The sequence below is a fragment of the Benincasa hispida genome, chromosome 2, assembly GCF_027475165.1.
Source record: "Benincasa hispida cultivar pf3 chromosome 2, pf3_genome.v1.1, whole genome shotgun sequence".
NCBI lineage: Eukaryota > Viridiplantae > Streptophyta > Magnoliopsida > Cucurbitales > Cucurbitaceae > Benincasa > Benincasa hispida.
The window spans coordinates 50,908,895-50,921,381 of record NC_143479.1 but is presented as its reverse complement, the minus strand read 5'-3'; the positions used below and the strand labels follow the sequence as shown (position 1 = coordinate 50,921,381).

Genomic DNA, 12,487 nt, shown 5'->3' with positions numbered 1-12,487 from the left:
TGGTACTTAAGAAGTTAGATGTAACTACAGACGCATAACGGTTATTGGCCTAGCTGTACTTACAAGCGATCTGTGAAAGGCTATCGCATTAATAATTGGTTGATATAGACACATAATATATCTGTGTTATGGAGAGTTTAGTTGTCGTTCTTTAATGGTGTGCCCGACAATTAACGGATGGTGGATCCCGTGACTAAAAAGTTTAGTCAGTTATTCACGTACCGTTGGAGCTTCGTGCTACACGTCCGTAAGGTTCCCTTGTTAGCTCAATGGATCCAAGTTGAGAATCAGTTCTTGGTGTTGGTTTGAAATGTTCAAATTGACAAGAGGTAATTCGATTATATATGATATGATCGGTGTGATATATGAGATACATCAAGTGGAGGATTAATGTAAATTATTTACATTAAGTACCATGAAATAGAAAAAGAGCTATGGTTTATATGTTTCATGAGATGAAATATTAAAACTATAGGTTATAAATATACTATGGTAAGTTAGTTATCATATATATTTGTAATAATATTAATTATTGAATAATTATATCTTTTTCTCTAATAACCAATTAAGTATGAGGTTTTTGGTGGTTTCATGGTAACCGTGAAATAAAAGGAAAAATGTTTGCCTAAATTTAGTTGTTGTTGAATTGAGATATTTCATTCTTGAAAATTACTCATGGTTTGCTATCAAGTGAATAGGATTCACTAAACGATAGCTGAAGAGAGACTAAATGATCGTGGAGTGACACTACATGATAGTTCACTCAGCTGGCCATTAGCTAACCGATCGCAGAGCTTAGCTAAACGATCGCGGAGCTGTAGCTAAACGATCGTAGAGCATTTGTTAAACGATTAGGTATTCGTCTATACAATAGACCTCTGTCATCTCCCACTTGGTCAATCATTTACACAATTGTTATTCCTCCGGTCTCTTCCTCTAACCAAGTTCACACAGAGCCCACACTTCTAGATTCTCACACCGAGAATACCAAGGTAACTATTGTGGTGGTGTCATACTCAACTCAACTAAGGTTGAGGTTTTTGGAGGCTGCTCGTTGTGTTCGCGGTGTTCGTGTGGTGGTCACTGTGATCGTGTTGTGTTGCGGTCGTTGAGTTCGAGCGTTTATGTGTTGCTGGCTTGGAGTCGGAATGAGCATTCGTGTGTTGCAGTCCTAGAGATTGTTCGAGCCTTCGTGATCGAGGGAGTTTGAAGATTAGTCTTCAAAGGTATGATACTTTATCCTTTTATCTTCTTGAAAAGCATACTATAATTTCATATTGTGCATGACCAGTAAGTTTCCGTCTCTTGATTGTAATTGTGTATGTTCAAATACGAATGGAATTTGGAACGATCATTTTGTTGCTCATGGAAATCCTCATATCTGATTTCTTTCAGAGTGAAGCCCGCGCTTGAACAGATCTATTACAAAGCTGGACCTCGGCGACGGCATGGATGACCACAATGGCGATGAGTGGATCTGGTTGGACCGACTTGATTGGCATCGGAAGTAGTAGCAAACGATTGCAGATATGGCGGCAAAACACAAAAGGGAGAGGGACTGCAATATCGCTGCACATGAGTGGCCTACGACGACAAGATCTCCCGGATTGAGCTGAGAAGGGAAGCCGACTGGACGACAGTGATGAGTGGGAGACGGCTGACAGAGCTACTTTGCATGAGGGAAAAAAGAGATTGGACGAGGGAGGGAGAGTGAGAGAGTGGGAGAGAGATAGGGAAGGGGATTTTGGAGGCGAGCATTTAAGATAATTTTTAAGGTTTCTCTAGGGTATTTAACCCTTTTAGTTCTTTAAAATAGTAAGTCAAGTATTCTTGACATTTTATTCGTGTCAAGTAATAGCTTATTATACTTGACTCGAAAAAGTGTGAAGTTATGGTTCGCGTGAAAATATTCGAAACATTCTGTCAATCTTCGTCTTTTTAACCCTTTTACTTGACATTTTCTTTTCTAACAGGTCATTACTTGAATTTTTTTTCAAAGAAACGTCAAGTAATTAAAAACTACAAGTGTCAAGTAATGTAGATTTTATAGTAGTGTATTACTATATTTATAAATAAGTTGTCTCATTTTTCTTTATTTGAAAACAACCCTTTTAGTTGGGAAATTTTTAAAAAAAATAGTATGTTAAGAGGGAGATATTTAAAATTGATTGAGTTTGTGATCCCAGTAGAAAAAAAATCATAATTTCTTTCCTTTTTAAACAAAGATAACTTTTCATTCCTAACTTAACAATTTTGTTGTCAAAGCATGTATGAGTCTCATCCAAGCATGGGAAAAGGGTAATAAGAAAAATGACAAATTTTAACTTTTCATTTGTAAAACTAATAAATTAAAATTTAATTTTTAAAAATGGAAAAATTAATTTAAAATAAAAAATAAATGGATTTATAAAAGTCTAAACTATCCCTAGCCATACAAATGAGATTGCAATTGACTTATTAAGAAATATTTGTAATTACACTGTAATTAAAATAAACATCTAGAGACCGGTTGGCTATGCTCTGAGCACCGCATTAACCTCTTCTCCAACCAAATTGCCGTCATTTTCCTCTCTAAAATCAGCTCCTCCACCGACTATCACTACAAGAATTTTGGGCTTTAATGTCGGTTGAAAAAAGTGGAACCGGATGTATAATGTCGATTTTGTTTTTTTAAAAAAAGTGGATCTTTAATGTTGGTTTTAAACCGACATTGTAGGTATACCTTTAATGTCAGTCTAAAACCAAAATAAAAATAAAACCAATTTTCTTCCCCCCCTCCCAAACATTTTTTTTTATTTCCCGCTTCCTCTCCCTCCCATTTTTTTTTCCTTTCATTCTCAAACTTCCACTCACCCACAACCCAAGCGAAACCCTTCCAACACGAATCCTTTCATTCTTCCACGCGAAACCTATAACCTGACCAAGAATCCGGCCAACACCTTCCCCGACCCCGACCCCCCCCCCTTCTGGTCCATTTTCAGCAACCGATCGTCTCGAATGCGCTTTTAGCAGAGAGAGAAGATCGGAGACTCGCTGATTTCAGATCAGGCTTTTGGAGGCAGTGGCAGTGTTTTTCCAGAAATGTCCACTCGATTGTTCTGTGTTGTTTGATTGCTCTACTTCGCTCCGAAAGCCAACGCCGATAAGAAGAATCGGAACGCCTTGCCACAGAGATCGAGTTCTCGAGCTCGCTCCCTCACTAACCCTCTCCTTCAACCTCAACAGCTTGTTAATCAGGTTCATTGAGTTTAGAATTTGATTGTGTGACTGTGATTGGTATGGATGATCGGGGATTCAATGTTTGATTATTGACAGATGAGTATTGATTGAAATTTTTGTGTTGTGGATTGTGAAATTGTGCATTTTGTTTGGGAAATTTCAATTTTTTCTGTGTGGGAACTGGATTGTTTTTGGGTCAGTTTTGGACCAATTTTAGCAGGAAGTTTAATTGTTGGACCCGAATGAGAGCTTTTAAAGATTCTAATAGTTCAAAGTACGATGAAATGAATTTATTGTTTTCCCATGTTGTATTTAATAAACAACTTAGTTGTAATTGTATGTTAAATTTAGACTTATTTAAACTATAAGGAGGATAATTGAAAATTAATTTTGGCTAATAGAGGGGGAAAGAATGATAGTCTTAATTTTTGTTTACTAACTGTTTCATTTTCCTCTTTCAAATTATAAATGATGAATTAATTATATATTGGTATGTGACTAATTCTTACTATTTCAATTTAGAATCAGAATGAGTGCACTAATATAAAGGACATAGGAAACAATGGTGTTTGTATAGATGAACTTCTATGTCAAATTTCTAAACAAACTAATTGGATTGTTCAAATTATCAATAGAGTTTTGTTGATTGTTTGTCTTTTTCACATATTGTTCCAAAAGGTTATTTTCTGGGTTTCCTATCAAAAGTATTTATGGTTCTAATAAGTTTCAAATTGATTGGACATAAAGCTAGAAGACTTGGAAACAAATCACTTTGTTCTTGTCCATGGAGGTGGTTTTGGTACTTGGTGCTGGTATAAAACTATTGCTCTTCTTAAAGAAGCAAGCTATAGAGCTACAGCGATAGACTTAACTGGTTCAAAAATTCATTCATTTGATCTAAACAGCATCACAAATCTCTCGCAATATGTGCAGCCGCTCACGAATGTTCTTGAAAAGCTTCCTGCTGGCGAAAAGGTTTCCATCCTTTGAACCCAATTTACTATATATATATATATATATATATATATATATATATATATATATATATATATATACTCTGATAAAAAATGTTATTGAGATAGGTTTTTCTATTTTGTCTATTTTTTGATTAAACTATTGTATTTTGTACTTGACTCTCTCGAAGCTTAATTTCTTTTATCTTCTTAATTTATATAGGTTATCCTAGTTGGACATGTTTTGGTGGTGCTTGTATTTCGTATGCAATGGAATTATTTCATTTTAAAATTGCGAAGGCTATCTTCCTTGCTGCAACAATGTTGAGTGATGGGCAAAACACTCTTGATATATTCTCCTTGCAGGTACTCTCATTCCCTGATATAAATGATTTTGTAGCTTTGGACTTGAATGTATGTAGAAAGTTGAATTTCATATAAAAGATTACATATTGATACAAATGATTAACTTTCAAAATTTTGAATGTTGTTTTCTCTTCATTCTTGTTTTTGGATTTTATTCAATGCTGCTAGACGATCTTTCTACACTTTTTTGGTCATGTTTATTTTAGTTTAGCTATGCTTGAATCTGTTCTAGGCTGGTTCGGATGATGTCATGCGATAGGCTCAAGTCTTTGTATACTCAAATGGCAACGACAACCCTCCAACAACTATTGAATTGAAAAAGATTGAACTCCGAGATGTTGTAGTTGTGAAAGAATGGAGGTACTTTTCGAAATTATTTTTTGTCTCATTGTGTTTACCCCCTCCCCTTCTACCGGTCACATGTGCATATTAAGAAGAAACAATATCTTTAGAAAATGGCTCTCGTCATCTTGGTTTGAACTCAATGTGAAACAGTTGTTTGATCATTGCTTTCCAAACATCAGTTGGTTGTAGTTAGACTCAGAACTAACTTTTTAATTGATGCGGCCAAGCGACACTAGTTATCTTTTACTTGATGATGCTACCGTATGACATTTCCCCTCTCTTAGATATTTCTTTATTTCCAATTACACAAATTTAGTTTGTTCAATGTGGTATGTTATTATATTCTCAAAATCTACGGATCTCAAAGAGGCCGAGGATTGGCACAAGCTACCATATAATCGACATGTTTACAGAGCCTTATAGATTAATCTATTGATGTGAAGTTACTGCTATTCTCGTTTTGTATGGCCTCCCTAGGTATGGTTTCCTTGTCAAAGTATCCATGTACACATTTTGATGTGTATTATGTTCTTCAAAAGTACCGTGAAGTAACTTCTTCATTTCAGGTTATTGACAGGATCTATCCTACCTCACAAGATGATGCACGCATGGCTCAGGCTTAAAGGTCTTTTATTTGCTTTGTACTCTTTATGTTTTCTTTTTTATTGATTTCACTAATAGGTTTTTAACACGTCACGACGTCAAACAGATTATCCCAATTTAAAGCCTGAGGTTGAAGAAGGCTCTATTAATCTAATTTGGCTTCTATTGCTCGTTTCATATTATGAATATTATTTTGACTCATGTTCTTGGGCCTAATCTAGCATACCTCACAACATTTTTTTTTTGTTACAATTCTTTACTAGTGTTTTTTTTCGAGACTTCAATTACAATCATCTCTTGGGAGTTCTCTTTCCATAAAATTTTTACATAGGATACTTTTTTCTTCTAATGGGAGGAATTAATGTAGCTCCATAGAAACCATAAACACAAACACCACTCATTTTTTAAAACTATTTTTTAGGTTTCCATCTTTTCGGTAGTTCCTTTGGCCTCTTTCAGATTGATGCTTTATCACCCTCTTTAGATTTTAAAGTATTATTAATATTGTGCGTAGTTTCCTATTAAATGAAAAGAAGATGTTGAGATCATAATTGATTTGTTCGTTGGTGCTTCTATCTTGTGTTTGAATGCTGAGGAAAAATGAAATTATTGGACATGTTTTAAGAAAGTTGACAAGTGGAGAAGGTGCATCTAACACAAAAGGGACTTCGTAACAACAATAATAATAAGTACAAGGTAAAATCTATAAGACGCTTATCATAAAAGTCTATTTGTTCTAAAATTTTGGATTAGATTCAGTGTTAGAATGATATGACTATCCTGTAGTTATGATAGTCATAGCTTAGTTGTTTATGAATTCCATTGAGTAGATTATGGTAGTGGAACTTCTTAGGCATCCTTTGGTAGTTTATATTTATGCATTATTTGTCTAAATGAATCCGATTGCACTATAGTAGTTTGTGGGTTATTCATGCATTGTGGGTTAAGTTAATTCTTCATTATCATCATTGAATCTTTTATTATCTCTTGTTTAACCATTTATTGTGCTTTTTCGTTAATTTGAATCTAATTCGTCCTTGGAATATTGTTTGGATAATCTAGGATTGACCCTCGATAGCATCTTTTAGTTGGAGATTTTTTTTTGTGGTTTCATTTGATTGAAGTCTTGTATCCGTTTGGTGTGTTTTTTAGTTGCTTTAGGGGGCTTTTTTACTTTTTAGTTATATGGATAATGTAAAACTTTTTAGTTGGAGATGCTAATTTCCTCCTTTCCTCTTTCGTATGCTTATGCTTATGTTTTGGCATATTTTGGATTTTTATTATGTGATTCGAGCTTCTCTGTGGTTGTTTATAACAGAACATGATTGATTCATCGTTCGCATATGTTAAATTGAGATAAGAATTAAACTATTTCAAAGTAAGGTTCTTTTGGAAACTAGTTGAATTAGAATTTTTTAGCTAACTCATTTGAACAATAATGAAATGATTTTGAGTGAAGTTTTTCATTTTGTTAGGTTCAAGTTTGACGTGTAAGGCTATATTTTGATTCTTGGGGATTTGGAAGGAAGATAGGAAGATTGCATTAGACATGTTTTTTGAAGGTTGACAAGTGGAGAAGGTGCACCCAACACAAAAAAGACTTCATAACAACATTAATAATAAGTACAAGGTAATATTTATAAGATGCTTATCTTAAAAGTCTATTTGTTCTAAACTTTGGATTAGATTCTGTGTTGGAATGATATGACTATCCTGCAGTTATGGTAGTCATAGCTTAGTTGTTATGAATTCCATTGAGTGATTTATGGTAGTGGAACTTCTTAGGCATCCTTTGGTAGTTTATATTTATGCATTATTTGTCTAAATGAATCCGATAGCACTATGGTAGTTTGTGGGTTATTCATGCATTGTGGGTTAGGTTAATTCTTCATTATCATCGTTGAATCTTTTGTTATCTCTTGTTTAACCATTTATTGTGCTTCTTCGTCAATTTGAATCTAATTTGTCCTTGGAATCTTATTTGGATAATCTAGATCAATTGACCCTCGATAGTATCTTTTAGTTGGAAATGTTTTTTATGGTTTCATTTGATTGAAGTCTTGTTGGTGTGCTTTTTAGTTGATTGAAGTTTTGGTGTTGCTTTAAGGGGCTTTTTACTTTTTAGTTATATGGATAATGTAAAACTTTTTAGTTGGAGATGCTAATTTCCTCCTTTCCTCTTCCGTATACTTATGCTTATGTTTTGGTATGTTTCGGATTTTTATTATGTGATTCAAGCTTTTGTGTGGTTGTTTATAACAGAACATGATATCTTGGCCTTCTTTGCAAATTCCCATGTTGTCTTTCCATAGCTCCCTAACTTGAATTTTATAAATTCTTTGTGTGGGGTAATTGAATTCTTATTATATGTTATTTGACTATTTTTCTCTACTTGCAGGAAGTCATGCTTTCAATTTGGATCAAATCTGTGGTGGATGGTGGAGAGAACATAACGAAGGAGCAATTGAAAGACTATTTGGAAAACAATAATATATAATGGCAACAAGTGTGTGTGCACTTTTTTTTTTTTTTTTTTGGGGGGGGGGGGGGGGGGGGGGGGGGGGGGGTTGGGGGAGGGTATTTACAAGTTTTAGTTTATATTTTATAGTTTAAAAGTAAGTTCTCGCTCTTTTTTTTATACACCAATAAAAGTTGTTTGGATCTAACAAAATTTTAATTTTGCTATGCAACCCTTATGAGTTTTGGTAATTTGTTGATTACCTTATATTTAAAGTTAAATTATCATCCAATTCCTCTTTTGTGACTTGTTATTATGGATTTGTGAAAGCAATTAAGAATTTATTTTGTGCATGGACAGGTTGATTACCTTGGTTTTAGGGACATGTCGTTTTTAACTTTTTGACCGACATCAAAAATGGATTGGACAATAATTATATTGAATACACGAACAATAATTGAAAAAAATGGACATGGTATTTTCAAAAAACGGATAATAATTGAAAAAAATGGACAATAATTCTGGGCTTTAATGTCGATTTAAAACCGAGATTAAAGGGCTTTAATGTCGGTTGACAACCGACATTAAAGATAGTATTGGTAAAGCTCTTTAATGTCGGTTTTAAATCGACATTGTACACCCTCTTCAATATCGGTTTAAAACCAACATTAAAGACAACCGACGTTAAAGGGCTTTAATAACACTATCTTTAATGTTGGTTGTCAACCGACATTAAAGCCCAGAATTCTTGTAGTGTATAGCGACACCTTCGACTTGAAATCTATCTTCATCTCTTGCTCCATTCGGTATGACTCCCTCTCCTTCCATCAATACTTCACCATTAGCTTTAGCTTCAGCTCGTTCTCCACTGGCTTCATTTATTGCTCCTTTGGAGCCACTAGTGATCACTTCAATTTCATCTTCTTCTATCTGAACTCCTCCAACACAGACTTTGTTGCTGACCTCAACTCCTAACAATGGTGCTATCGTTAATAGAATCATTGTATTTGATTCTTTCATCGCAACCATAATTTTCACCACCCTACTACTTTAAATATGAGTGGTCTATCTTTCTTTGCTCTAAATTTTTCAAATTGACAAAAAAATTTATATTTGATTGTATAAATTTTTCAAACTAATTAAAATACCAAAACACAAACGCATAAAATAAGTTGAAAAAAGATTAAAAAAATAAAAACAAATAAATAAAATTATATTTGAAAAAAATGGTTTAATTTTGATATTTGAAAGAAAAATAACAATATGATTTGATGATTTTAATCCAGGGAGATATTTTAAGAGAAAATAAAGAAAAAAATTAGTTACACTGCATTTCGTATGAGGGTTTTGTAGTCATAAAAGATCTTTTGAAGTCTTACTTCTAGAATTGACAAAAACAAGTTCTTGCTTTAAAAAAAATAAAAGAAAAAAAACAAACAAAATTTGAAAAAGTTATTGGAATCTTCCTAATTGCACATACTATAATCCAACTATACAACACAGGTTACACAATTCTGCAACCAAAACACAAACTTCACAGCCCCATGCTGTTACAATCTTCCTTAAATCATAGAGATGTCCCCATGGTAAGTCATGTGATAACAGAACAACCAGTTACAAACTTGACAACAAACCACTCTTAATAAAGAGAGCAAAGCGATTAAGAGAACAAAATACATGCAAACATGGTTTATTGAATTAACTAACATGTTCAACACTAACTTCAAATCTTCTCCTTTGTTAATGATATGGGCAAAACCAGGAGTCCGCTGCAAATGGAGTATACCAAAAAGAAAAAAGCCCTAACCAATTACAAAAAGGATTCCAATTATAGGGAATAGAAGATAAAAGCCAGTTATAAAAATGTAGACAATAATATGTGAGAGATCTGGTTGAAATATAGTAGGATTATTAGTAGAATATTAGTACAGTTTTTTTCCTTTTTTCGAAAAATAATATTAGTATGGTTATTAGAAGGGGACATTAGCAAATAGCTAGTAAGTTGAGGTGTTTTGTTATAATAAATAGAAGAACTGGGGTTGGGAGGAAGGTTTGAAGAATTTTGTAGGATTTCTTTGGGGGAATCTGGGAGAGAGTAGCAGTGGTATATTATAGTCTCTTCATTGATATTGCATTATATATTTCTATATATAAGCGTTCTTTGTATTATTTGTTGTTTTGAGTGTTCTTGTTAGATGGTATCCCAATACAATTCTAAAGAAATGTATGAAATCTAGCAAAAGCTCACAACAAGAATTTTTATCATGAAAGGTCTTTTTCTTGGTTTTTCCTTTTCAGACTGTAGCAATCTCTCATCAAGTGACCTTTCTTCTTGCAGTAGTTGCATCTCAACTTGGTCTTAGGTTTGTGCTCTTCACCTGACTGGTTTTTATTCCCATTAGAATGATTCTGCTTATTCTTCCCTTTGGCAAACAGTCTCTCTACACTAGGCTACTCCTTCTTGAATGACTGAAGCTCTAACCCTCTAGTTCTTAATGCTAAAATGATGGCATCAGTGGTAACTGATTCTCTGTCATATTTCAAGGCATTCTTCACCTCCTTATAGGCTTCGGGTAAAGAGTTTAATAGCACAAAAGCCTCATTCTCGTCGCCAATTTTCTCACCAAGACTCTTGAACTCTGAGACTATCCTCTTAAACTCATCAAATTATCTGAAAGAGGCTTGGCAGAATCCATCTTGAACGTGAAGAACTTGCCTCAAAATATTGTAGGTCGTGTCTTGATCAATTACTTGCCTCAAAATATTGTCATTGAGATTTAGAATCAGAGTCTCATATGTTGTAAGCTCCGTGTCTTCACTTTCTTGTACTAATATAGTGGATGGTAGAGTTGATTGGTCTAAAAGGGCCTTGTGTGCTCCCTATTATTCAAAAATGGCTTTGATTTAGGCCAAAATTGCCCTTCCCATCAAACGTCTCAATCTCATATCTTACAACAACCATTTCTAATCTGACCGAGTATCGAGTCTTGATTTTTTGAGAATCTTGATACAGACAAGAGTGTTGACCTTGATGATCTTTAAAAGCTCTGATACCATAAATTGTTGGGCTGACCACTCTTCACAAGGCTCAAACACTCAAGATCAACGCTGGAAAGATGAAGAAATGGTTCAGAAATATTCTATCAAATCCTCAATACTTGGAACTCAAAGGTGAAAACGATATATTCGAAGCTACTCGATAGCGAAGAATCAATGCACGATTAACTCGATATTCAGATTACTCGATGTGATTTGAATGATAATTGAATGGCGTGCGATTTGCAATAAAGAAAACACTCATATGAACAAGAAAGATAAGGCAAAAAGATGAAGACACAGTGTTTACATGATTCGGCAAGATTGCCTACGTCCATGGGAAGATCTGAATTCTTTTTACTAATGAAGACTGCGTACAGTTTTGTTATTTACAGAAAACTAAAAAAAATGATGATAACTTTCACTTTTGAATTTAAAACCAGCTGACCATTTATAAAGTTAGTTATAAACAAACAAAAAACTGAGGTATTTGAGTCAAAGCTTCTTTATATTAAGATTAATGATCATGGAGATATTTTGTTGGTTTGTTTTTATGTGGATGACTTAATTTTTACAGTAAATTGTACAAGTATGTTTGAAGATCTTAAGAAGACAATGACCAAAGAATTTGAAATTAAAGATATTGGGTTCATGTCATATTATCTTGGCATTGAGGTGAAGTAGTTAGAGGAAGGTATTTTTATCTATCAAGAACAATATGCTAGAGAAATTCTAGAGAAGTTCAAGATGATCGATTCTAATCCTGTCACAACTCTAATTGAAGTTGGGATAAGACTGTCCAAATATGAAGAAGGAGATGTTGTCGATCCTTCATATTTCAAAAGTTTAATTGGAAGTTTGAGATATTTAACTTGCATACGACTAGATATTCTTTTCAGCGTGGGATTGGTGAGTCAATTTATAGAATCTACTACAATTACTCATTTGAAAGTGGCAAAGACAATTCTTCGTTACCTCAAAGGTACGCTTGATTATGGATTATTTTATTCTCTATCTAAAGAATTTAAGCTTGAAGGTTATTGTGACAATGACTGGGCTGAAGATGTTAATGACCGAAAAAATACAAGTGGATATGTGTTCTTTGTTGGTAATACTATATTTACTTAGAGTTCTAAGAAGCAACCTATTGTGACATTATCTACATGTGAGGCAAAATATATTGTTGCAGCCTTATGTATTTGTCATGCAATTTGGTTAAGGAATTTGCTGAAGACAGTTGAAATTTTGCAAGATGATGCAACTGTGTTCCATGTAGATAATAAGTCAACAATTACTCTAACAAAGAATCCAATGTTCCATGATCGTAGCAAGCACATCGATACAAGATTTCATTTTATGAGAGATTGCATTTCAAGAAAGGAGGTTCAAGTTGAATATGTGAAGACTGAAGATCAAATTGCAGATATTTTCACGAAGGCACTCAAAGTTGATGTGTTTAACAAATTAAGAACTTTACTTGGAGTTTTAAGAAAACATGTTTAAGGGG

The 12,487-nt window shown here is 33.8% G+C and overlaps 1 pseudogene; it reads left to right on the top strand.

The window, feature by feature from the left end:
* The first annotated feature begins 1,461 nt into the window (after positions 1 to 1,461).
* Positions 1,462 to 5,506, top strand: LOC120068907 (putative methylesterase 11, chloroplastic; annotated as a pseudogene).
* The last annotated feature ends 6,981 nt before the right edge of the window (positions 5,507 to 12,487 follow it).